Source organism: Bos mutus, chromosome 14 (assembly GCF_027580195.1).
Source record: "Bos mutus isolate GX-2022 chromosome 14, NWIPB_WYAK_1.1, whole genome shotgun sequence".
Classification (NCBI taxonomy): domain Eukaryota; kingdom Metazoa; phylum Chordata; class Mammalia; order Artiodactyla; family Bovidae; genus Bos; species Bos mutus.
In genome coordinates this window covers 54,817,478-54,842,630 of record NC_091630.1, presented here as the reverse complement: position 1 = coordinate 54,842,630, position 25,153 = coordinate 54,817,478, and the positions used below count along the sequence as shown (strand labels likewise).

The window sequence follows — 25,153 nt, the reverse complement described above, 5'->3', positions numbered from 1 at the left end:
AGAAGACTACAGGTGTACATTTTAAACGCATCCATAAACCAGAAGTCTTCCGCAACCTAGGTATCTATCGACAGATGAATGTATAAAGAAGATGTGGCATATATGTATATATACACACAAAAATATACAATGGAATATTACTCAGCCATTAAAAAGGAGTGAATTTGAGTCAGTTGTAGTGACATGGATGAACCTAGAGCCTGTTATACAGACTGAAGTAAGTCAGAAAGAGGAAAACAGATATCATATATCAGATATCATATATCTCTTTCATAGAGACGACTGTAAACTGAGGCTTTGGCAGCAGTCATGAAGAATATTAGAATGTATTCTTGATTATATATATATAGTAATGTCATATATATATACGTATGTGCCTACACTTTTCTCCAGAAAAAACAGATATCATATGCTAATGTATATATATATATATGGAATCTAGAAAAATAGAACTGATGGGAAAAAAAGGGAAAAAACAGAGATACAGATGTAGAGAATGGGCTTATGGACACATCAGGAGAAGGAGAGGGTGGGACAAATTGAGGAAGTAGCACTGACATCTGTACACTACCATGTGTAAAATAGATAATTGGCGGGAAGCTGCTGTATAGCACAAGGAAGGCAGCTTGGAGCCCTGGGATGACCTACAGGGGTGGGATGGAGGTGGGGAGGCTCAAGAGGAAAGGACTTTGTTGGAAATTATGACTGATTTGCACTGTTGTATGTCAGAGACCAGCACAGCATTGTAAAGCAATTATCCTTGAATAAAAATAAGTAAATAAATAAAGAAAAATAATAGTAATAATAGTAATAAACCCTCACAGTTTCTTGGCTCAATACCACCCTGTTCCTCTACCCACTAGCCCTGGTTTACATCATTCTTAAATCTTCTCCCAAGTAAATGGGGTCTTCAGGGTCATAGTTTACAAGCAGCCATCTCAAGCTGTCTAGTGTGACTTATGTGTCATCACCTGCTTTCATAAACTGACCTGCACACTCCAGATAATTGTCATGAACATCCTGAGAGGATTTAACTGTTTTCAGTGTAGTTGGTCTCTCCCTTCTTTGGTGTTTAATCCCACAGTAAGGAAGTCTTTATTTTCTTCTGAGCTCATAAACATCGCTTTATTACAAGGTTGAGTTCATGTTGTTCTGATGTATTTGGCCCTTTTCTCTAGATTTTAAGGTCCTGTCATAACCCAGTAAAGAATTTTCACCTTCTTATAAAGGTTTTCAACAGCATTTGTGGTCTCGTTATTTATGATGGCTAGCACCTGGTTTTGACTTCATCTGCCCTTCTAGGTAGTTCTGCTCAGTATTATCTGAATGTCTAGAATGAAGATAATTATTCAGAATATTGGGGCTTCCCTGGTGTCTCAGATGGTAAAGAATCTGCCTACAGTGTGGAAGACCTGGGTTCACTCCCTGGGTTGGGAAGATCCCCTGGAGAAGGGGAATTCAGAATATTAGGCTGGATGTCAGTCACCTTGTTTTTCCAACAAAATATTAAATACTGAGAAAACACACACACACACACAAATCTGATTGCTGATCCAGAGAGGGAGGTTAAACAATGCAGCCAAGAATGCTGCCATTTTTGTAAGCATATTTCTGGCATCTCTGGTGGGCTTCCCACTGCTAGGAAGAGAGGGTGGGAGTGAGGACGAGGAGGCTGGACCACCAGGCGCAGTGGTCCAGGGAGCTTCAGGGGCTCCGCCCTATGGCATTATTTTTAAGGTTCCTTTTGTGTGTGGGCGCATGTATGCGGGGATGTCTGTTACTTTACATGAGCATGTACGTTATTTCCACTACATTTGTTGCTCTGTAACAACTCCAAAAGCTGTCAAGCTTATCATCTGTTGAATCCTAATTGCTGATGACAATTTTTAGGATTATTAAATGCCATATGGGCTCAGGTCATAAATGATAATTTAAAAAATTAGAATAGTTTTCCAAAGTATTCAACTTAACAATACAGATAAGTCTGTTAAGAATGGATATTACAGTTAAAAAGAACAAAACAATGTCATTTGCAACAACATGGATTTTCATAAGTGAAGTAAGTCAGAAAGACAAATACCAAATGATATGACCTATACGTGCAATCTGAACTATGGCACAAACGAGTCTATCTACAAAAGTGAGAGAACAGACTTGTGGTTTCCAAGGGGAGGAGGTTGGGGGCGGGGAGGACTGGGAGTTTGAGATTAGCAGATGTGAACTGTTATGCACAGGATGGCTACACAGCAAGGTTCCACTGTATAGATTGTTTGCCTAGTGACTTGTGGTTGTATTTTTAGGAGTGAGGGTCTTTCCCATGTTCCTATATGCCAGTTACAGGTGGAATACCTCATTTAGGTTTTGTTGCATTAAAAACTTTCCCCAAAATTAGCAGATTGAACAACAACAACAAAAGAATGGATATTACAATGATTTTTAATAAATATTAGAAACACATAAATTAACTTTACAGTTGTATGTTCAGAAAAACTCTTGTCAGCTTAATAAGGACTTTTTAGTTTGAAACATATCTCCTGAGAGGGTAACAGGTAGGAAGGCCAGAGGTCCCCAAGTGGCAGGCGGAAATAAACTGCAAGTGGCAGATGTTTTTTCCTTTTCTACACAAAATCAAAAGGCCCTTCTTTTAATTCTGTGTTGGCTACACCTGCTTCTGCCTTGAGCTAACCAATACCGTTTTTCTTATGGAAATGTTTTCTTAAGCTATGTTAATGAAAGTGTATTTGCTTTGGAATCTGCCTTTCTTAAAAATGATTCTACCTAAGACTAACTCTGTTTCTTTCCTCAAACCTTGGGCTGATAACGGCTCAACAAACCAGTGTCCATGTCAATTGTTTTATGGCCAAGGGATGACACACCTGGTGCCATCCTGTCTCAAAAATACAGACTTCGGGAGAGGGGCTTGGGGAAACTTTCTTAGCCTTGAGGTGGGTCTCTTATCTGAGTAGCAGCTTGCTAACAGACATAAAATGCCTTGCTAAAGACTAGCAAGCAGGCACTCTTTCTGTCCCCTTCTGATGTCTGTGTCAGAAGCTTCCACTGTCTCTATTATACTTTAATAAAACTTTGCTGCACAAAAGCTCCAAGTGGTCAGGCCTCGTCTCTGATCCCCGGATCGAATCCCTCTCCTCCAGAGGACACAAATCTCGGCATAGCACATAGCTTGCACCAGCAACCTTTCATTCCTATCTAAACTGATATTTTTGGATTAAGTCTCAGAAAATCATTTCTAAGTCTTCAGATATTTAAATGCGTGAATTGATTATGAGGGTGGGAAAAGGGTGAAGAAAGACCTTTCCTATAAGTGGTATTTACCACATAGTCCCTCACTGAGTGTTATTTTAATCTATCTAATGAGGCAATGCAAAAAGGTCACATTTTTCAGAGTTAATAAAGGTAAAGATGACCTGCCTGCATACATAACTATAGAACTGTCAATTGCACAAACAATTAATTATGTGAACAGATTAATCAGCCAGCAGTTATTAATCACTTGCTCTTTACCTCGCGGCATGCTAGGTGGTATGAATGATGTAGAACAATGCCCTTACAGATACATATTAATTTCTCAGGAAGTACTTTGGGGAAAAAAAAATGTAACAAAAGCTATTCAGAATAAAAGGTGAATTGATATTTAAAATCAGTGTGCAGCCATTACTTAGTTTTCAACAGTAATGAAAGATAATTGCCCTATGGTTTTCCTTTCCATTGACTTTATGAGTGAAACATCTGATTCACTTAACTTTACAAAGAGCCCTAGAAATCTCAAACATAACTTTGGGATGGATGGATGATATTCAGACAAATAGAATGGCAGATAAACAATGTATAGTTTCCAGTTGTCTAAAGTGAAGTTGCTCAGTTGTGTCCAACTGTTTGTAACCACATAGACTGCAGCCTGCCAGGCTCCTCCATCCATGAGATTTTCCAGGCAAGAACACTGTAGCGAGTTGCATTCTTTCTCCAGGGGATCTCCCCAAACCAGGGATCAAACCCAGGTCTCCCGCACTGCAGCCTGACTCTTTACCATCTGAGCCACCAGGGTCTAGGTCTGCCATTTTGAAGGATTTGGCTGTCTCAAATACTGCCTTACAAACAAAACAACACATAAACCATAATGGAAAAGAATATGAAAAAAATAAACATTTTATATATATATACAAATATAATGTATAACTGAGTCACTGTGCTGTAAGCAGAAATAAATACAACATTGTAAATCAACTATATTTGAATAAAATAAATTTTAAAAATAAGTAAAAATGCTTTTTTTTTCCTTTTTAGTCACCAAAGTGAAAGTGAAAGTCGCTCAGTCACGTCCAACTCTTTGCGACCCCATAACCTATGCAGTCCATGGAATTCTCCAGGCCAGAATACTGGATTGGGTAGCCTTTCCCTTCTCCAGGGGATCATACATCCATTCTTTGTGACTCCATGGACTGTAGCCCTTCAGGATCCTCTGTCCATGGGATTTTCTAGGCAAGATAGAAAAAAAAAAAAACAAAGCAAAAACTCCACAAAACAATATAACAAGCTAACCTCTTTAATGAGAATGTTGTGCTTTAAGTTCCTTTTGTTAAAAAAAAATATTTGCCTTACCCCTTAGTAACCACAAGTCTGTTTTTCTATGTCTGTGAGTCTAAGTTCCTTTTTAAACATTAGGATATAAAAGTTTGACATTTGGATCAGTCAGGATCGACCCTAAGGGGAAAGAGATGGCACCCACAGGTTAGAATATTTTAAGGAAACTTTTAATTTACAAAGGAAATAATTACCAGGGTGTAGCGGGGTTTACAGAACCACAGATGTTCCCATCAGCACAAGGAATCCAGCAGCAGTTGAGGTGTTAACAACACCCAAACCTGAAAGGTGAAATCACAGATACTAACAGGGAGGAGGAAGGAGAAGCAGATCTTGGACCAGAGAGACTTCCCTGGCAGTCAAGGGGTTAAGACTTTGAGCTTTCACAGCAGTGGGTACAGATTCCATCACTAGTTGGGAAATTCTGATCCTATCTGCCGCATGGCTCAATAAAACAACAAAACAAAACACTCAAACAGTCCCATGATCTTTCTTACCTCTAAGTCCTACCATAAGTTGTTTTCTCTGCTTGAAATGGTCTTCTCTTTCCTCTTCATTTTGTTGATTTCTCATCCTTCTGATCTTAAGCTAGATGTCACTTCATCCAGGAAGCCCTCCTGGATCTCCTTTAACCCCAGTTAAGAAGGATCCTTGTTATGGTCACCATTGCCACCTTTACTAGAGCTCTTAAACAGAGGGGTTAATTGTCCTTCTCCTTCGTGTATAGGAGTGGGGCCACTTTTCCCCAAGCCTAGTATGGTGACTGACACACAATAATGACTTAAATATGCCTAAAAACCAAGAGCAATATCAATACAACAACCTCATTTAAAGTAATTTTTTCTGATAGCAAGTGCCCAGAATTTTAGAAAACTTATGGGGATAGACTTTCTTTTTCAGATTATTTTAGAATATCTCCTTCAGAATGACAGGAGATGGCATTTTAAAGACTTTGAAGATGGCAAGGTAGAACATATTACTACCCATTGTAAGAAATAACACCCCTGAGATGTGAATGCAATTGCCATTACATATTTCAAAGTTTTTCTGCTTTCTGTTTTGAATGTGGATTTGACAATAATACAGGGAAAATGGATCCTCTTAAGAAGTTTTTAAGAATGAGTTTTACAGCATGTGAGTGATTGAAGCACTTGGGGTGGAGTGCCTGCAAGCCAGGGGGCTGTCACTCACATAGACCAGACACAAACATCCTCAGGAGATACACTGCATTCTTCTGGACCCCTGTCTCTTGGTGTTAATGATCATCACTGTGTTTGATCATGGTCCTCTGGGCTTTTAATTTCATAATTGAAATGGAGTAGGTTTCATATACTCTTGCCCTTTTCAAAACGTTTTTAGCTGTCATTGTACTTGTTGATCTTGGTTTTGTGCCTCTTTGCTGTGTTGTGGGCACATGCATTGTTTCCATTTTATGTGTTGCTGAACTTGAAATTTATCATATCTTGAGTAGAAATTAATGATGGTGATTTGTAAGGTTATAAAATGAATTGCAAGTTCGTAAGATGTGAGAATATTTAAATGTTGTATTTTTTCAAAAAATAAAGATTACTAAAGTCTAATTATGTTGGAAATGATTCAGTGCTATATAGATATTATATAATTGCTTTAAACTATAAATATTAGAAATACATAAATTCATCTTCAGCCAAAGAATTGATGCTTTTGAACTGTGGTGTTGGAGAAGACTCTTGAGAGTCCCTTGGACTGCAAGGACATCCAACCAGTCCATTCTAAAGGAGATCAGCCCTGGGTGTTCTTTGGAAGGAATGATGCTAAAGCTGAAACTCCAGTACTTTGGCCACCTCATGCGAAGAGTTGACTCATTGGAAAAGACTCTGATGCTGGGAGGGGTTGGGGGCAGGAGGAGAAGGGAACGACAGAGAATGAGATGGCTGGATGGCATCACCGACTGGATGGACATGAGTTTGGGTGAACTCCAGGAGTTGGTGATGGACAGGGGGGCCTGACGTGCTGCAATTCATGGGGTCGCAAAGAGTCAGACACAACTGAGCGACTGAACTGAACTGAACTGAAGTATGTTGGAAATGATTCAGCGCTATATAGATATTATATAATTGCTTTAAACTATAAATATTAGAAATACATAAATTCATCTTCAGCATGGTATACAGCGGTGGGCTGTGGGTGGTACAAGGTCTATCTAGACAGGGACTTTCATGTTTTAGTTCTAGGTCTGGAGCAAACACTATATACTCAACAAGGACTTTTTACTGTCTAAGCATGTTATCTTCTAGAACTGCATCAGTATTTAAATAGTATTTAGTATTTAAATGTCTCAGCTGGCAATTTTGAAGGTGAATAGGAACAAAAGAGGCCACGGCACCATAAGACAGATACAAAGCTCTATTCTGCATCCTGTTTTGCTAGCTTATTTGAGTCTGAAATTTTTGAAATAGGTAAACCCTTTATTTCTACTTCTTGAGGTTATCTCAAGAAGCCCTTGTGATGATATAAAATATTTGGAGAATAACTATTTCACAGATTGAGAAATGGGTACTAGAGGTAAGTTAATTATTAACAGAATTGAAAACTTGGCATTCTCCATCACAATTCCCCAGCCCCAAACAATATTTTTAGCTAAAGAGGGAACGATTGGTAATACGTTTTATTATTAGTTTTGTTTCCCGTCTGTTTCCGTTGTCCTTATCCTTTTCAACTAGAAAAGCTCTTCATTCTTCAATTGTTCATTCACTCCCTTACTTGACAACGATTTACTGACCACCTACCACTCTGCTCAGGTTGTATGAACAGAGATGCAAGCAGCAGTCCCTGTTCCCAAAGAACTCACAGCTCGTTCAAATTGTCTAAAGGCAGAAGGCGGACGGAAAATAGCAAAGCTAGAGATGGTGCAGTTGCCTACTTAGTTTGCATTGATGACAAGGAATTCAGGCACTATTATTCTTCTCATTGCAAGAAACATGGAAATTCAGGGAAAAGTCAGGACTACAGATGTAATTTGACTTTTTCACACTCGGAAACTCCATCCAAAAATGTGAGGTTTTCAAAATAGAAGTCTAGCATTGATTAGGAAGTTCATTTCTCTGAAACGATGAGAAATGAAATTGGTAGTAGAAACATAGAAGGCATCATCGACGAGGCAATTACATGGAGAATAAGATGAGTAGGGATGCATATCCTCAGAAATGACTTTATTTTTAATTTCTCAAATATTATAAAATAAGAACAACAAAGATGTGTTACATAATAAACTTTATCCTTCGAGGAGTGTCCACTGCAGTCCTGAGAGGTTTGAACTAATTTTTACAGACGCAGAAACAGAAGTCCAGGGAAGTTAGATAACTTGCTCAGACATCCAGCTATTAGAAGGTAGAGTGAGAATTTGGAATTAGCAGGGACAGGTTGCCGATTCCCGCTCCTGCCCTAAACTTGGCATCCTTGGTATGAATCATCTGAGAATCCTTCAGGAGCCACCTTGATCCCTCCTGTGGCCGAGGGCCACTCTGCTCAGGTCCTTGGCTTCCCATTGAAGGATGAGATAGAAATGGGACATTTCCCCTCGGATAGGAAAAAAACTGACGGGGACGTGTTTTAATTAAATTTGAGTAGAATTTCCATTCCAATAAGGGCATGAATTTATTCTCTCTGTCAAAATCCTTCAGGGCCATTTAAATCCTATCTCCTAATTAAGAACTTTGCACCAAAATTGTATTCGTGCACGCTTTGCTCTTCAAACTCTGCTTCAATCTAATAGAATATATTTTCAAACTTGCAGAACTGAAGAGAACAAAGGGCTTTAAAACTTTGCTGTACTCGTAAGGAAGCCGAGTGTCATTGTAGGCCTTGACGCAGCACTTCACAATGCTGAGGCTATGGGGGGACGCTAGTTCATCAGTAATAGGAATTTCATTAAAAATGCTAGTAATATATTAAACTGTACACATATGCACAAACACGTATATAAATGCAAAGACTATAAAACAAATGTACATTTAAAAAGTTTATATTATGGCTTGTTTTTAAGATAAAGAGTATTGTGTCCGAGAAAAGGAGCATTATCTGAAAGACCAGCTGATGAAGAACCTCAGAGTTGAATTTGTCCGTCTTCAAAATAGTGTTTTAAAAGTAAATAAAATATCATCAGCCAATTCATATGCATCTTGCCTGTCCACTTACCTGGGTGTGTAATTCATCTTGTACAGTGTAATGTCATCTCTGATGATTTGTTGAAACAAAGAATTGTGTCTTTTGAAATCACAAATTAAATAAAAACCCTGAGTAGACTCAGGATGATTGTTGAATAATAGTTTCTAGTCACAAACCACTTCAGTGGTTAACTTTAATCATCACATCTACCATTTTACATTTAACTCTTGAAAATCAAGGTCAAAGATAAAAAAGTAATTTTTTAAAACAATCTTCTTTCTTTCCCCTTTTGAGAAAAATTTAGAGGAAGCAAAGTATCAGATTTGAATAGTAAATAGTGTAAGACAGAAGAATCTGTAAGTATAAGTGTTCAGATATAGTTCCTTGCTAAACAGGAAGAACATATTGATTGACTTGTTTCTCATAGAAAACAAAACTTCAACTGGTATTTTAAATAATGACAGTTGGCATATGCAGTTTCAGTGTAGAAATTATAATAAGAACCCTAGTTTACAGGTTTAAACTTCTGGGAAATACTGAAGAATTTAATAACTTAATATAAGCCTGGAGAATAAATTTAGAATGTGTTTCAACAATTTTTCCACTAATATCTGTTTTAATTTTTTTGTGTATTCCAGGATCCAACCTAGGGTATTACGTTTTATTTAGTAACAGTTTTAAAATCTTTACCTGATATTTTATGAACCTGCCATAGAGACTTTTGAAAAACATGAAGTATTTTTTTTAATATAAATTTATTTATGTTAATTGGAGGCTAATTACTTTACAATATTGTATTGGTTTTGCCATACATCAACATGAATCTGCCACGGGTGTACACGTGTTCCCCATCCTGAACCCCCCTCCCACCTCCCTCCCCGTACCATCCCTCTGGGTCATCCCAGTGCACCAGCCCTGAGCATCCTGTATCATGCATCAAAACTGGACTGGTGATTCATTTCACATATGACATTATACATGTTTCAATGCCATTCTCCCAAATCATCCCACCCTCGCCCTCTCCCACAGAGTTCAAAAGACCGGTTCTATACATCTGTGTCTCTTTTGCTGTCACACATACAGGGTTGTTGTTACCATCTTTCTAAATTCCATATATATGCGTTAGTATACTGTACTGGTGTTTTTCTTTCTGGCTTTCTTCACTCTGTATAATAGGCTCAAGTTTCATCCACCTCATTAGAACTGATTCAAATGTATTCTTTTTAATGGCTGCGTAATACTCCATTGTGTATATGTACCATAGCTTTCTTATCCATTCATCTGCTGATGGACATCTAGGTTGCTTCCATGTCCTGGCTATTATAAACAGTGCTGCGATGAACATTGGGGTACACTTGTCTCTTTCAATTCTGGTTTCCTCAGTGTGTATGCCCAGCAGTGGGATTGCTGCGTCGTATGGCAGTTCTATTTCGAGTTTTTTAAGGAATATCCACACTCTTCTCCATAGTGGCTGTACTAGTTTCCATTCCCACCAACAGTGTAAGAGGGTTCCCTTTTCTCCACACCCTCTCCAGCATTTATTGCTTATAGACTTTTGGATCACAGCCGTTCTGACTGGTGTGAAATGGTACCTCATTGTGTTTTTGATTTGCATTTCTCTGATAATAAGTGATGTTGAGCATCTTTTCAAAACATGAAGTATTTTGTAGAATGTCCTTCATTGGGTTTTTCTGATGTTTCCTCGTAATTTAGGTCATTTCAGTCACTCAGTCATATCTGACTCTTTGCGACCCCATGAACCATAGCACACCAGGCCTCCCAGTCCATCACCAACTGCTGGAGTCTACCCAAACCCATGTCCACTGAGTCGGTGATGCCATCCAACCATCTCATCCTCTGTAATCCCCCTCTCCTTCTGCCCTCAATCTTTCCCAGCATCAGGGTCTTTTCAAATGAGTCAGCATTTCCCATCAGGTGGCCGAAGTATTGGAGTTTCAGCTTCAACATCAGTCCTTCCAATGGACGCCCAGGACTGATCTCCTTTAGGATGGACTACTTGGATGTCCTTGCAGTCTAAGGGACTCTCAAGAGTCTTCTCCAACACCACAGTTCAAAAGCATCAACAGTGCTCAGCTTTCTTTATAGTCCAACTCTCACATCCATACATGATCACTGGAAAAGCCATAGCCTTGACTAGACAGACCTTTGTTGGCAAAGTAATGTCTCTGCTTTTTAATATGCTGTCTAGGTTGGTCATAACTTTCCTTCCAAGGAGTAAGCGTCTTTTAATTTCATGGCTGCGATCACCATCTGCAGTGATTTTGGAGCCCAGAAAAATAAAGTCTGACACTGTTTCCACTGTTTCCCCATCTATTTCCCATGAAGTGATGGGACCAGATGCCATGATCTTATTTTTCTGAATGTTGAGCTTTAAGCCAACATTTTCACTCTCCTCTTTCACTTTCATCAAGAGGTTCTTTAGTCCTACTTCACTTTCTGCCATAATGGTAGTGTTATCTGTGTATCTGAGGTTATTGATATTTCTCCTGGCAATCTTGATTCCAGCTTATGCTTCCTCCAGCCTAGCGTTTCTCATGATGTACTCTGCATATAAGTTAAATAAGCAGGGTGACAATATACAGCCTTGAAGTACTCCTTTTCCTATTTGGACCAGTCTGTTGTTCCATGTGAAGTTCTAACTGTTGCTTCCTGACCTGCATAGAGGTTTCTCAAGAGGCAGGTCAGGTGGTCTGGTATTTCCATTTCCTTCAGAATTTTTCACAGTTTATTGTGATCCACACAGTCAAAGGCATTGGCATAGTCAATAAAGCAGAAATAGATGTTTTTCTGGAACTCTCTTGCTTTTTCCGTGATTCAGCAGATGTTGGCAATTTGATTTCTGGTTCCTCTGCCTTTTCTAAAACCAACTTGAACATCTGGAAGTTCACAGTTCACACATTGCTGAAGCCTGGCTTGGAGAATTTTGAGCATTACTTTACTAGCGTGTGAGATAAGTGCAATTGTGCGGTAGTTTGAGCATTTTTTGGCATTGCCTTTCTTTGGGATTGGAATGAAAACTGACCTTTTCCAGTCCTGTGGCCACTGCTGAGTTTTTCAAATTTTCTGGCATAGTGAGTGCAGCACTTTTACAGCATCATCTTTTAGGATTTGAAATAGCTCCACTGGAATTCCATCACCTCCACAAGCTTTGTTCATAGTGATGCTTCCTAAGGCCCACTTGACTTCACATTCCAGGAATCTGGCTCTAGGTGAGTGTGAGTGATCACACCATCATGATTATCTGGGTCGTGAAGATCCTTTTTATACAGTTCTTCTGTGTATTCTTGCCACCTCTTCTTAAAATCTTATGCTTCTGTCAGGTCCATACCATTTCTGTCCTTTATTGAGCCCATCTTTGCATGTAATATTCCCTTGGTATCTCTAATACTCTTGAAGAGATCTCTACTCTTTCCCATTATATTGTTTTCCTCTATTTCTTTGCATTGATTGCTGAAGAAGGCTTTTTTATCTCTCCTTGCTATTCTTTGGAACTCTGCATTCAGATGCTTATATCTGTCCTTTTCTCCTTTGCTTTTTGCTTCTCTTCTTTTCACAGCTATTTGTAAGGCCTTCTCAGACAGCCATTTTTCTTTTTTGCATTTCTTTTTCTTGTGGATGGGGTGCTTCCTGTCTCCTGTACAATATCACAAACCTCCGTCCATAGTTCATCAGGAACTCTGTCTATCAGATGTAGTCCCTTAAATCTATTTCTCAGTTCTACTGTATAATCATTAGGGATTTGATTTAGGTCACTTGAATGGTCTAGTGGTTTTCCCTACTTTCTTCAATTTAAGTCTGAATTTGGCAATAAGGAGTTCATGATCTGAGCCACAGTCAGCTCCCAGTCTTGTTTTTGCTGACTGTATAGAGCTTCTCCATCTTTGGCTGCAAAGAATATAATTGATCTGGTTTCGGCATTGACCATCTGGTGATGTCCATGTGTAGAGTCTTCTCTTGTGTTGTTGGAAGACGGTGTTTGCTACAACCAGTGCACTCTCTTGGCAGAACTCCATTGACCTCATTATTAGACTAGGATTATGAATCTGGGGGAAGGATGTCACAGAAGTGAAGAAACATTACTCCATATCAGGAGGCCCATGATACCAACATGGCTTGTCTTTGATGACACTAACCTGGGTCGTTTGGGTAGGGTTCTGTCTGATAGGGTTTCTCCATAGGAAAGTTTCCATTTTCCCCTTTTCATATTCTGTTTTTTGGTGGAACGTCACTAACTGTAGTTCATACAAAAGGAAAGAAAATTAAGTTTCACCTCCTTCAGTGGAAAAAATAAAAGTGAAAATGTTACTGGCTTAGTTCGTCATTTCCGACTCTTTGTGACTCTACAGACTGTAGCCCACCAGGCTCCTCTGTCCATGGAGTTCTCTAGTCAAGAACACTGGAGTGGGTTGCCATTTCCTCCTCCAGGCGATCTTCCCAATGCAGGGATTGAACCTGGGTCTCCTGCATTGCAGGCAGATTCTTTACCATCTGAACCACCAAGGAAGCCCCTCCTTTAGTGAAGGCAACATAAAAAATATGGGTTAAGACCCAAGCAAGTGTTTGGAGGTAAACACTCTGAAGCTATGCAGATAACCTATGCTATGCTATGCTAATCACTTCAGTCGTGTCCGACTCTGTGTGACCCCATAGACGGCAGCCCACCAGGCTCCCCCGTCCCTGGGATTCTCCAGGCAAGAACACTGGAGTGGGTTGCCATTTCCTTCTCCAATGCATGAAAGTGAAAAGTGAAAGTGAAGTCGCTCAGTCATGTCCGACTCTTAGCGACCCCATGGACTGCAGTCTACCAGGTTCCTCTGTCCATGGGATTCTCCAGACAAGAGTACTGGAGTGGGGTGCCATTGCCTTCTCTGATGCAGATAACCTGTTTCTCCCTAAGGCTTTCCCATTAATTTTATTGTTCATTGGTGGATCTTGCCTACAGTGATTATTGTTGTGGTATCCAGGGAGGAATTTTCTATTTTGCTCATACCATATTCTTTTGAAAAGCAACTTTTAAAAATAAGAATTCTGGTGCAGGATAAATTATATCTATTGAAATGGCTTAAGCTACACAAAGTGCATTTGTATTGTTTTCTTCAAAACAGTATCAGCTCAAAGAAACAAAGCCCATCACCATGCTGTCTCAGGGACAAGTGCACTAGAGCACTGAGTGATGCAAAGATGCTTAATGGTCCCAGGGCAGGTGCGTCGCCCTTTCTGACAGCGCTCATTTGCATATGCACGTTTAATCCCAGCAGGAGGTGTGCATTCAGGGGTCCCTCAGGGCAGAAATACAGCCGCTCTCAGGTAAAAGCAATTCTTCATAAACTTTATAACCTCATTCCAAAACTCCAGTTGTCAGTGAACAGCTTTCTAGACTGACATCTTAAATCAAGAAAATGTCACGCGTGTACAGTAACTGGACTAATCTTTTCTGTAAATTGCTGCCTGTGGTTTTCAAAAACATGGTAAATTGCTGGCAATTGACAATGTGTCTCCCTGCACAGCTAACTTCACTTCTGCACAGTTAACAAATCAGTCTTAAATTATTCATCAGATCACCCAGTGTCTACGTTCTGATTGACAGTCATTGATTTTGGGGACCTGGAATTCTGCCTTTTATACTGAGATAGAATTTGCCACCTGATTGTTTCTATTGTCTTCAAATGTAAAATTAAAACCATAAGCAGGAAAAATAACTGCACGTCCTGCCGCAGTATCTCAGTTAATGTTGAAGCACAAGTCGCTACTCAGGCTTTTGCTCTCCCATGCTGCTAGGAAGTACAGCAGACTGTTCTCAGACTCACAATGCCCTCTAATGTTTCAAACACAGCTTTTCTCTGTTAATTGTGTAATTATTGGACAACAATTAAATGATTAATTATTTGTACAAGATAAAACATGAGATGCCCCATTAAGAAATGATGCTATTACACCACTGCACATTGTTCTGGGAACAGGGCTAAATCATCTTAAACAGCTCAAACAAATAGAATTTTGTTCCTAAAGTCTGTTTAGGAATGTAGTTTTTTTCTTCGGAGACTTCTTAGCACCTTTTTTTTTTTTCTCCTAGCAGTATACTTTTTTTAAGGGGATTTTTTCCAGAAGCATATGTACCATTCCTTGAAGCATGTTTTTGAGTCAGTACTGGCTCTGAGTTAAATAATACACATGGATCATAAAAGTGTCTTATATTTGAGAAACACATTTATCTATATTTGCTCAGGAAGATTAACTTCAAGGTACCTTAGAAGGATCTCCATCAAGAAGGCTTGTCACAGTTGCTCTGGTCTATATAGCTCAGTTTTATTTAGAGCATTTCTCTTCAAGATCACCTTTTAAGGACAGTGATTCACATTCTGATTCATGATCACATGCAATCACAAGTATAACTATAGGTAAAAGAATCTGGAAAAAGAGTGTGGGATGGAAATGGGCAAATCAATACAAATTCATCACAGGAGATAGGAAAAACATTGCTTTTCTTAACTGTGGTTTGTCATAAACACCCTCATATGTGAATATCAATATTAAATAGGAAATATTAAGGCTATATCCTCTTGGTTCTTAAACACAGTTCTTTTTTTCTTTATTGGGGGTAATCACAATGCTGTGTTGGTTTCTGTTGTACAACTTGAACCAGTCTTAATTGTATATATGTATAGGGCTTCCAGGTGGCACCAGTGGTAAAGAACCTGGCCTGCCAATGCAGGAGACACAGTGCAGGTTCAATCCCTGGGTCAGGACGGTCCCCAGGAGGAGGGCATGGCAGCCCCCTCCAGTATTCTTGCCTGGAGAATCCCCTGGCCAGAGGGGCTTGGTGGGTTACAGTCCATAGGGATGTAAAGAGTCATACACAACTAAGGTGATTCAGCACACACAGGCACAGGTATATATACATACCTTCTTTTTGAGCCTCCCTTCCCCTCCCATCCCACTCCCTCTAGGTCTTAAAATTGTAAGTTTATAAGTTCTTAAACTTATAAACCTATTATGTTTTCCTCTGGAGACCATTGTTCATCCTTGGGTTTAACACTCTTGCTTTATGTAGCCAGAATTCTAAGAGAAGTCCCTTATAATACTTTCACATTGGATCATTATTTATTAAATTGTTTATGTTTCTCATTATGTAGAAAACTTTTTGAGAACAGAAGCTGACTACCTGGTGTATTTTTATGTTCCCAATTGCCATGCTCATGAGTTCTAAATTAAAATGTGGATGAATTGGTTCATAGTAGGTTGTCTTGTGTATCACGGAGAAACCCTAAAACCATGGCTTTCAGGATAGTCTCTTGTGTACAAGAAATCCATTAATAAGACAGTCTAGATGTGATGTCACAGCTCCTTAAAGTCAGAAAGTCCCAGGCCCTCCTCCTGTCTTTGTTTTATTATCCAAATGAATGACTTGTCTGTTCCAGGTTACTTTATGGTTCAAGCTGGCCGTTTAGGCTTCAGCCAATTCCTTTTTCCATCTTTCCCTACATAGTTCGTTTGGTTTCCCCATCATTCTGTTTATTCTCATTCTCAGCCTTTCTCCTTCAGCATAGGAGATCTAGTCTCTGGTGGATGTCCTAAGACTGACACACCAGTCAAACTACAAATCAAATGTGCAGTGAACTTCCTCTGTGTAAAGAGAAATGTTTTAGCTCTGCCATTAAGTATGTGATTCTTGTCAAATGAGTTACAGAGGCAAGTTCGTATGGCAATTCAATAACTCTTTTTTTTTCCTCTATAATATTTCAGAAGGTAGTGCTGCATAATTGTATTATAAACTCTGTTCCTGCAAGGCCCTTGGGCTAAATATTCATCAGTGACCATTTAATTTCATGATATATTCTTAACTATTGTATCAAACTGCTTGAAGTCGTACATTGCCATTGTGTTAAGGAAAACAGTGTGACATGCCCATCAACGTACTTAGTGGTTCCCTTTTATAGTCTTTTGAAACACTGCAAATGTCACTAAAATTCTTCATGTCCCATTACCTCTTCATTGACGTTTCTCAACTATTGCTGTAACAGTAAGGGCGTATCCATTAAATACAAGAATTAACCTCACTGCAGGGTAATTGACAGTCTTAATGAAGTTTACAGGTGTACTATTTGTTCTACATACTGTTATTCTAGAATGACCTTATGATACATATGCTTGCTCCATCAAGAATCCCACTTGTACATTTGCATTTCCTTTCAAAAGCCACAGCAACATATTGCACTGAACATTATGAAAGCTGTTTTCTTTGGAACATAGCAATGCTTTCACTGACATTTAGCAGTCATAGCCTACTCTCAATGCTTTAACTTCGGCAAACAGTGACCTAACTCCCATAGACTGAAATGATTTCAGATTAATAAGAAAGGCATGCTGGTTTTGTTGATGCATGTGAGCAAAGTGGATAATTGTGGACACCATCACGTCCACAGACCCTCAGGGAGATCAGAGAGGAGTGAGAGCAAGATTACCTCTACCCTCCCTCCAGCTTCAGTCTCACTCAGATGTGTTCCACGGCTCCATCCTGCCCCTTGCTTAGGTGGCAGAGCCTGGGAAGGAAGTGTGGGAAGAGGAGAAAACCCTCAAGCCACAAGCCACAAGTGTGGTTGGCTTGGCCAGGGAGCAATATAAGATGGTGATTTGACAATCAAGTTTTAACAGTTAAAGTTGGTCCAGACTCTAGGTATCGTGTACTAAGGAAATTGAAATAGGGATGTAACACAGAAGAATTAGGGAAGGAGTTATTGGAGAAAATATAATCCTTTCATATTTGTATTCCTGAATTGAAACTATGAAGTAAATGAATTACACAGACAAAACATTTAATTTCACTTAAAAAATGTTTATTCCCGTATGTTGACTGGAGGGAGAATATAGTACGAAATAAAATTGGCAGAGACAATATATTTCAGTGTAGTTATTCAATTGTGTTTGCAAAGACCTGTTCAATACAGTTCTGTTATAAACATGAAATCAGAGAGATGCTGAATGAGGGCAATTAGAATGGTGACAGAAGAAGAGATGACCAATGATAAATTCTCTGTCAAGAAGATGGTTAAAGATCATGATGTCTAATGTTCAAGATAAATTCTCATTCATCATGTGCTGTTCTGCCATCTTTTGTTACAGTCTTCAATAAATGTCTGCTATGACCAACAGCCCTGTGTTGGTGGTGTTTGATGCAACAGAGGAAGTGACTGGTAGAGGTACAAGAGAAGTGGGAGTGACAGTGAGGAACTTAATCCCAGCAGAAAAATGGGCTGCCTGTTGCCAATTCCATAGGCTGTACCTTCTCTGGTCTAATTTGCTATCTATTTCAAATTAGGTTATAGAGAAGGAAATAAAGCAAATGCAAATTGCAAGATGCAAAGTGGATTGAAATAAGCATAACATAATATACATAATGATTCTATTTGTAAAGTCCAAATTATCCTATAATCTGTATATGATAGAAGACACTTGGGCAATTATTAGCACATTATAAAGGAGAAGTACTAGCTTATAGGTATTGAACTTGGTATAAGAAATGCACTGTGTGGTCCACAGACACAGCTATTGATGTAAGATGTGACAAGTTCTAACTACACAGTATTTATATTGTAGAACAAATAGAAGCCATTTCTGAGGGTGTTAGAGGAAATCCTCCAGGGATATCTTACTGCTTAACTGAATCAGTGCTTTTTTTTTTCTTTACAAAATGGGCCTCACTGGATTTTTCGTTAGGATTATTGTATAAGAATCTGCTAGTTCAGGCAGCATTTCCAAGATCTAAGCCATAAGGACCAGTAGAGACCCTTCATGGTAGTCAGAAAGCTTCAAGAGCGACAGCATGCATTTGAAGACTATAGTTGGAAATTTAAACCATAGATGTGGCTTTTTATTTAATCGTACTATTTAGGTTCATCACAATGACAGCTTAAACTGTATACAAGAAAATATTTAAATCATTTAAAAAATTCAACACAAGCTGCTCTTATATTTGGAAAGCAATCAAATTCTGCTTCTGCAGGCATCCTAAAAAGCCTGTACCCTGTTGACATGTATGCTAGAAAGGCAGATGTAACAGTTGTGGAAGGGTTACCTACCCTCCTGAATGGGTCCTTTTGACTAGGAGCATTTGAGCCAATAGAACAAGACCAAATTCCATTGAGAAGTAGAGGAAGGCTTTAGGTTTTGATCACAGAATGGAGAGGTGCCAGTTCAAGCTCTGGGGCACACACTCCCCGCTCCCCAACCACCCTGGCTGTGGGCAGGGCTGGTTTGGAGGGACCTCGTGCTGGGGGCAGTTCTCATGAAGCACCACTGACGTCTTGAATCATGGTGTCTCTACAGCTGGGCTGAGGTGTTGGTGCCACCATTTGGCACCAGGAACTCTGGTCTGAAGGGCCAGGTGCGAGGCCTCTGCACACAGCACACTCTGAGCAAATGAAACTAGACAAAGCCCAAAAGAGAAAGAGAAAGGTTAGTCTTGATTTTATTGCCCAGATTCTGTTTTCGTTTCTTGGGATCTGTTCATGGGGTAGGCTGGTGGCGTGTGTCTCCTCTGCCTTTTGTCTGGCTCCTCATTCTTGAAGGACACTGAGGGCACAGGGCTGGCATCTGTGACTACTTCCTGGGGATGTGGGCATCATTCTGACCCCAGGGAGAGGAGTGAAACGGCCCCCAGCCACCTTACGTGTGTTTGGTTGTTCCCAGGCTTCAACCCTACGTGTTTGTAGCTCTGAGAGACCCCCATTTGTCTAACTTTTGGAAACAAAGGACCTGAGACAACACAGGATGCATGGCGCACATATCAGCAAGAGAAACGTGGTCACCTGCAGATGTTTCCTCAAAGTGCAGCTCTCTAAGTCTCCAGCCTGTACGAAAGTGTGTCCTGATGTGGTCTGTGTGCCCTGGTCACATGGGATCTCATTATCCCCTTTGTCACTTGAGACCCAAATGCTGGACCATTATCGTGTTGTGGGAATCCTGGGAGTCCAAACCTGGTGGTTATTTCTTTCAATGCTTTAGTCACGTTGGCAGTTGTTTGGGTTCTAGTGGGAAATGCTTCTATCCACCCAGAAAATGTGTGCATGCTTCCCAGGTGGCACAGTGGTAAAGAATCTGTCTGTCAGTACAGGAGACACAGGAGACGTGGGTTTGAAACCTGAATCAGAAAGATCGGGAGGAGGGCAGGGCAGCGCATTCCAATATTCTTGCCTGGAAAATCCAATGGACAGAGGAGTCTTAGTGGACTACAGTCCATGGGGTTGCAGAGAGTCGGACATGACTGAGTGACTGACACTATATACATGAATACATGTCTATATACATTATAATATGTATTATATAATCATAGTAGGTCTAGATATAGAGACTATACTATATGTAATATAGTACACATAGCTATCTTATAACTGGCATAATTCAATATGTGATATGGACAGTTGACAACCATCAGACAAAGCACTATATATGTATATGTGTGTATAGACATAGATACAGATTACTGTATCTGCAGGGTATATTTTACCTTATACTGTATTTACTATTTTTATAGGTCTATACACATGTGCAAAAGCATACATACACATAGAGTAGTTTTCTGTGCTGGTAATCAAATAGCATTTCACATTTTGGATTATCTCAAGGTCATGAAGAAATAGGAATAAATTAATGTCTTTGAATCCTAAATTAGAAGAAAAGACAATTTGGATTACTAAATCAGATGGCTATGTTATGGTTAAGAAAATGACTTTTTAAAAATAAGACTTTGAACTTAAACACTTTCTTAATTGTGAAACGTGTTAAGTATTCAGAAATGAAATTATTCTCTAAAGCTCATGCCCATTAAGCAGAGCATGGCCACTCTATTGTAGTTATTAAGATGCTAGGGAATACTCCCCTGGGAAAAAAGACAGTAAATGAGAGAATGTTGAACAAAACTAAAACATTTCTGGCTAGAAGACTAATTATATGAAATGATATAGAAAAATGAAGCTTTTACCTCTAGAAAGAGGAGGAGCTAATTTAGTCCAATCTACTGCAATTATGTTACCAAACACATTTTAACTCTGCTTCTTTGAAAGGGAATACTTAGAACTCTTCCCATATTTCCTGCCATAATTGCAACCTGCTAATCATATGAGTTCCATCATGATGACACATTGAGTAAATGCATGTGTAAAAGAATTAATGCATAGTCCTTGCTTTGAGCATGGAAAGCTACAGAGGCTTTCTGCTGAACTCATTGCAGACATGTAATGTATTAACCAGAATCTGTTGTCAAGATGACAACTGATGGCAGGCATTCTTTCCGGCACAATCTGGCTCTTTCTGCAGGAACCCTGTTTGTCTTTCATGACTTCATAAGGACACTCTGTACTCTCAACATCATTTGGACAGAAAGAAAAAACAATAAATAGCATTGGAGTTATTAATTGTGGTATCCCTGACCTCCTCCTCATACAACTTGGTTATGCTACAGTAGGAATATCAGCTGCTTAGAATGAAATTAGTGGTCTAGTGTAAAGCAGTTTATTTAATCAGATACAGTTTCATAATTTTCTATTTTTCATTTGTTTGCATTTATAAACAGTTAAGCATACTTACGAAAGCTGTTAAATGAATAGACTCATACTTCACATCCTGCACACAAAAGCCACCTAAAACTTCTCTGCCTGAAACCTGGCTTCCAGATTCTCCACTTAGGCTGTTCCAGAAGTCTGGGCACTGGCTGCCAGTGCTGTGGAATGAACGCTCATCTGGGAGTCAACAGAGATCATCCCATAGCTAATGAGAAGCACAGCTGTGTGACCTTGGACTAGTTACTTAAGCTTGCTGAATTTCAGTTCCCTGATCCATAAATTGGGACTCTTATTTCATAGAATTGTTGGATCCATTAAATAAGACAACACAGAATAAATGGTCAACGTGCTATTAAAATAGTATGGGTTAGCTGGATCTCTCCAAACTTCCATCTTTGCATTGATAAAATGAACATGCTTGACTGAAAAATAAATTTAGTTTCCTCTAATCCTATCGGAGAAGATGATGGCACCCCACTCCAGCACTCTTGCCTGGAAAATCCCATGGACGGAGGAGCCCGGTAGGCTCCAGTCCATGGGGTCGCTAAGAGTTGGGCACGACTGAGCGACTTCACTTTCACTTTTCACTTTCATGCATTGGAGAAGGAAAAGGCAACCCACTCCAGTGTTCTTGCCTGGAGAATCCCAGGGACAGGGGAGCCTGGTGGGCTGCCGTCTATGGGATCACACAGAGTCGGACACGACTGAAGCGACTTAGCAGCAGCAATCCTATACACCTATAAATTTGATATGCTTTCTACTATACTGCACACCAAGAGTAGAGACAGTTTCTACCTTTGTATTCTTACCAGGACTAGTGTTGATGGAATGAATTTGTAACAAGCAAAAAAAAAAAAAAAAAAAAAAAAAATGAGAGACCCACAAGAAAAATGTCAATTGTTCATTGTTAAGAATGTGTGCCTGAGGGATTCTCATAACCCTCTGAGCCAAATCTTATGAACCCCAAGATAGTGGTATTTTTAATGCAGCTTTAATACCGCAGTCGCTCGTTTTTCTAAATCTTAGTTATACATGTCCTTCTCTTTTGCAGAAATCATGTCCACATTGATGTTTACAGTAAGCACTCTCTAGTGCTTATATTGTAATAATTGCCTTTCCTCATTCAATCTATTTTTAATTCCTAATTCCTCAAACACTTAATGAAGATCCTTATATCTTAGACATAAGTGGGCACGGGAGAGTGAAAAAGCAAAACCCCACTGCAGCATCAAATAGGCAATTTTAGTTACAGCTGCTCAAGCTGGAGGGGATTCTGTATAGAGATAAACGTAAAATAAGACAGACATGTGGGATTTCTGAGCAGTGGAGAAAAGATATTTTTCTCTTCCCTCTAAAACTGCTACCAAAAGAGTCACTGAAAAGTATTCTTTTGAAGAACAACTTCAAAAGGCATTGCAAATTGGTAGAATATTGTACTTAGGATATTTCCAGAGATTTGAAAAATAAATCAGAGTATTTGAAAATCTAGAGCAATACAATTATAGTTGGTGTGCATTTATTGAGCCACATGACCAAGCTTAATAGGCAGAGGTGAGTGGTCCAGCTGAGCCATATAATCTCCACTCTACAGAATCACATTGTCTTGTGAGACCTGGAACTGAGTAGACATCTTGAGACCAAGCAAGGAGGATGCTCAAAAAGATGAGTCTGTGAAGGAAGAGATAAATCAGAAAGACTCTGGGTCTTAAGTGATATAAGTCACTGGATTTACCAAACCTGGGTGCTGACAGATGAATTGGCCCCAATTAGTTTTTTTTTTTTTTCTGTTTTGTATAGGCATTATTTTAATCATGTTTACAAATCACAGGAGAGAGAGTCCTGTTGGTTAGCCTCAGGCATCATTTCATGCCAATCTTGCAGAAGGCTGTCCAGTTCAACTGACATTTCCACCACCCTGCATGACTTCTTCAGTCTTTATGAAAAATCGTACCTCAAAAAGGAGAAACACACTGGGGATGCTGCAGCACTAGACAGGACAAAGGTGCTTAGTGGTCACAAAGCCAAGCGTCATACAGAAGGGAAGTCTAGTGTTTCCCCAAACTACAGCTTTGTGTAAACTAAGCATTCTGCTTTAAGCTTCATAAAATAATTGAAAATAAAGTTTAAAATACATTAAAACTTTAAAAGATTTTTTGATATGGACCATTTTAAAAATCTTTATTGAATTTACTAAAATATTGTTTCTGTTTTATGGGTTTTTTTTTTTTTTTTTTTGGCCTGAAGCATGTGGGATCTTAGCTCCCAGGGATGGAACCCGAACATCTTACATTGGAAGGCAAAGTCTTAACCACTGAACTGCCAGGGAAGTCCCCCAAAGTATATTCTTATTCCAAGACTTTATATATGCAAAATAGTAAACCCTGAAAGTTACTAGATTCTTTCTAGTTTTTTTTAACATATATGGTTATCTTCACACAAATCTCAATTTGAAAATGAGCATGTTTTTCAAAGTTATATAAATTAAGTAAAACTCTGCTACCCAAGTTAAAGAATAGTGTTTTTGAGTGGCATTCCTAATATTATCATAAATACATTCCAATACATGCCCAAAAAGTAATCCCACAATGTACCCTGCAAAGAATATAGAACAGCAGTTTTCAGATTTGAAACGGAGAGCTTAAAAGAAAAAGGCAGGGGAGGTTCCCTTTCTTCCATTATTTCCAGAACACTTTATCAGTAAGAGAGAGTAACTGAAAAGTGGTAAAAGTCACAAGTGTAAAACTGATGATGTCTACACGGTCAGGGATTAGGTCAATAGATTTACAATACATTGTTCTATCAATTTTAAGTTCTCAGACATTTAACATATCTCTTTTTTTGTGACAAAATAGACAGGGAATATGTTGTTGATGATAAATGAGAATGATGAACTCATCTACAGAAGCTTGATCTATGCAGTTTCCTGCAAGAATGAAGGTGAATGAGGAAAAGAACAGGTCACTGAGTCTACCCAGTTCCAAGGGATTAACACTAGCCTTATTTAGAGTGTGACTGTAGGTTAATCACTAAACAGGCATTATCTCCTTTTGTCCTCACAGCCTTCCATAAGATAAATATTATTATCCTCAGTTTACTTACAGAGATGTTGAGACTCATCAAGGACAGACAGATCACAGTAATTCCCCAAAGCAGGATTCCTAGCCAGGCACACCTGCCTTCTAGCTCTTGCTCTTTCCATGATGACGTGTTGCTTCTACCATGACTCCAGCCTTGGGACTTGGTTGGTAGACGGAGCCTTCCTCCAGCCTCCAGGGTCACCTCATAAGCATTTATGAATGTCTCCTCTTCAGTGACTAAGTCCAGCACCACATAACTAAACTACTGAATGTTATTTGTTTTTTTAGCTTCCATTTAAGTTCCTCTCACTGTAACTTCTCAGGGAGTTTCTATTAGCTATTCATAACCCTTCATCTTATCCTGTTTTCATTGCTTTCTCTACAAAGCAGACAGGTGTATAAAAATCTGTTACTATGCTTTTCAATCCTAACAACAACTCTGATGCAGTTGGAAGAAGCTAATCATCCTTAGTTTGCAGAACACCTGATAACCTGATGCTGTGTGTGTCCAGGGCCACTGTGTGTGTGTGTGTGTGTGTGTACGTGTGTGCTCAGTCATTTCCAACTCTTTTGCAACCCCATGGAATGTAGCCCGCCAGGCTCCTCTGTCCGTGGAATTTTCCAGGCCAGAATACTGGAGCAGGTTGCCATTTCCTTCTCCAGGCGATCTCCTGACCCAGGGATGGAATCTGCACCTCCTTCATCTCCCGCGTTGGCGGGCAGGTTCTTTACCACTGTGCCACTGGTCCCCAT

At 39.4% G+C, this 25,153-nt stretch overlaps 1 pseudogene; it reads right to left on the bottom strand.

Moving 5' to 3' along the window:
- Window positions 1-870: 870 nt before the first annotated feature.
- On the bottom strand, window positions 871-25,153 carry LOC102285369 (glycoprotein-N-acetylgalactosamine 3-beta-galactosyltransferase 1 pseudogene; annotated as a pseudogene).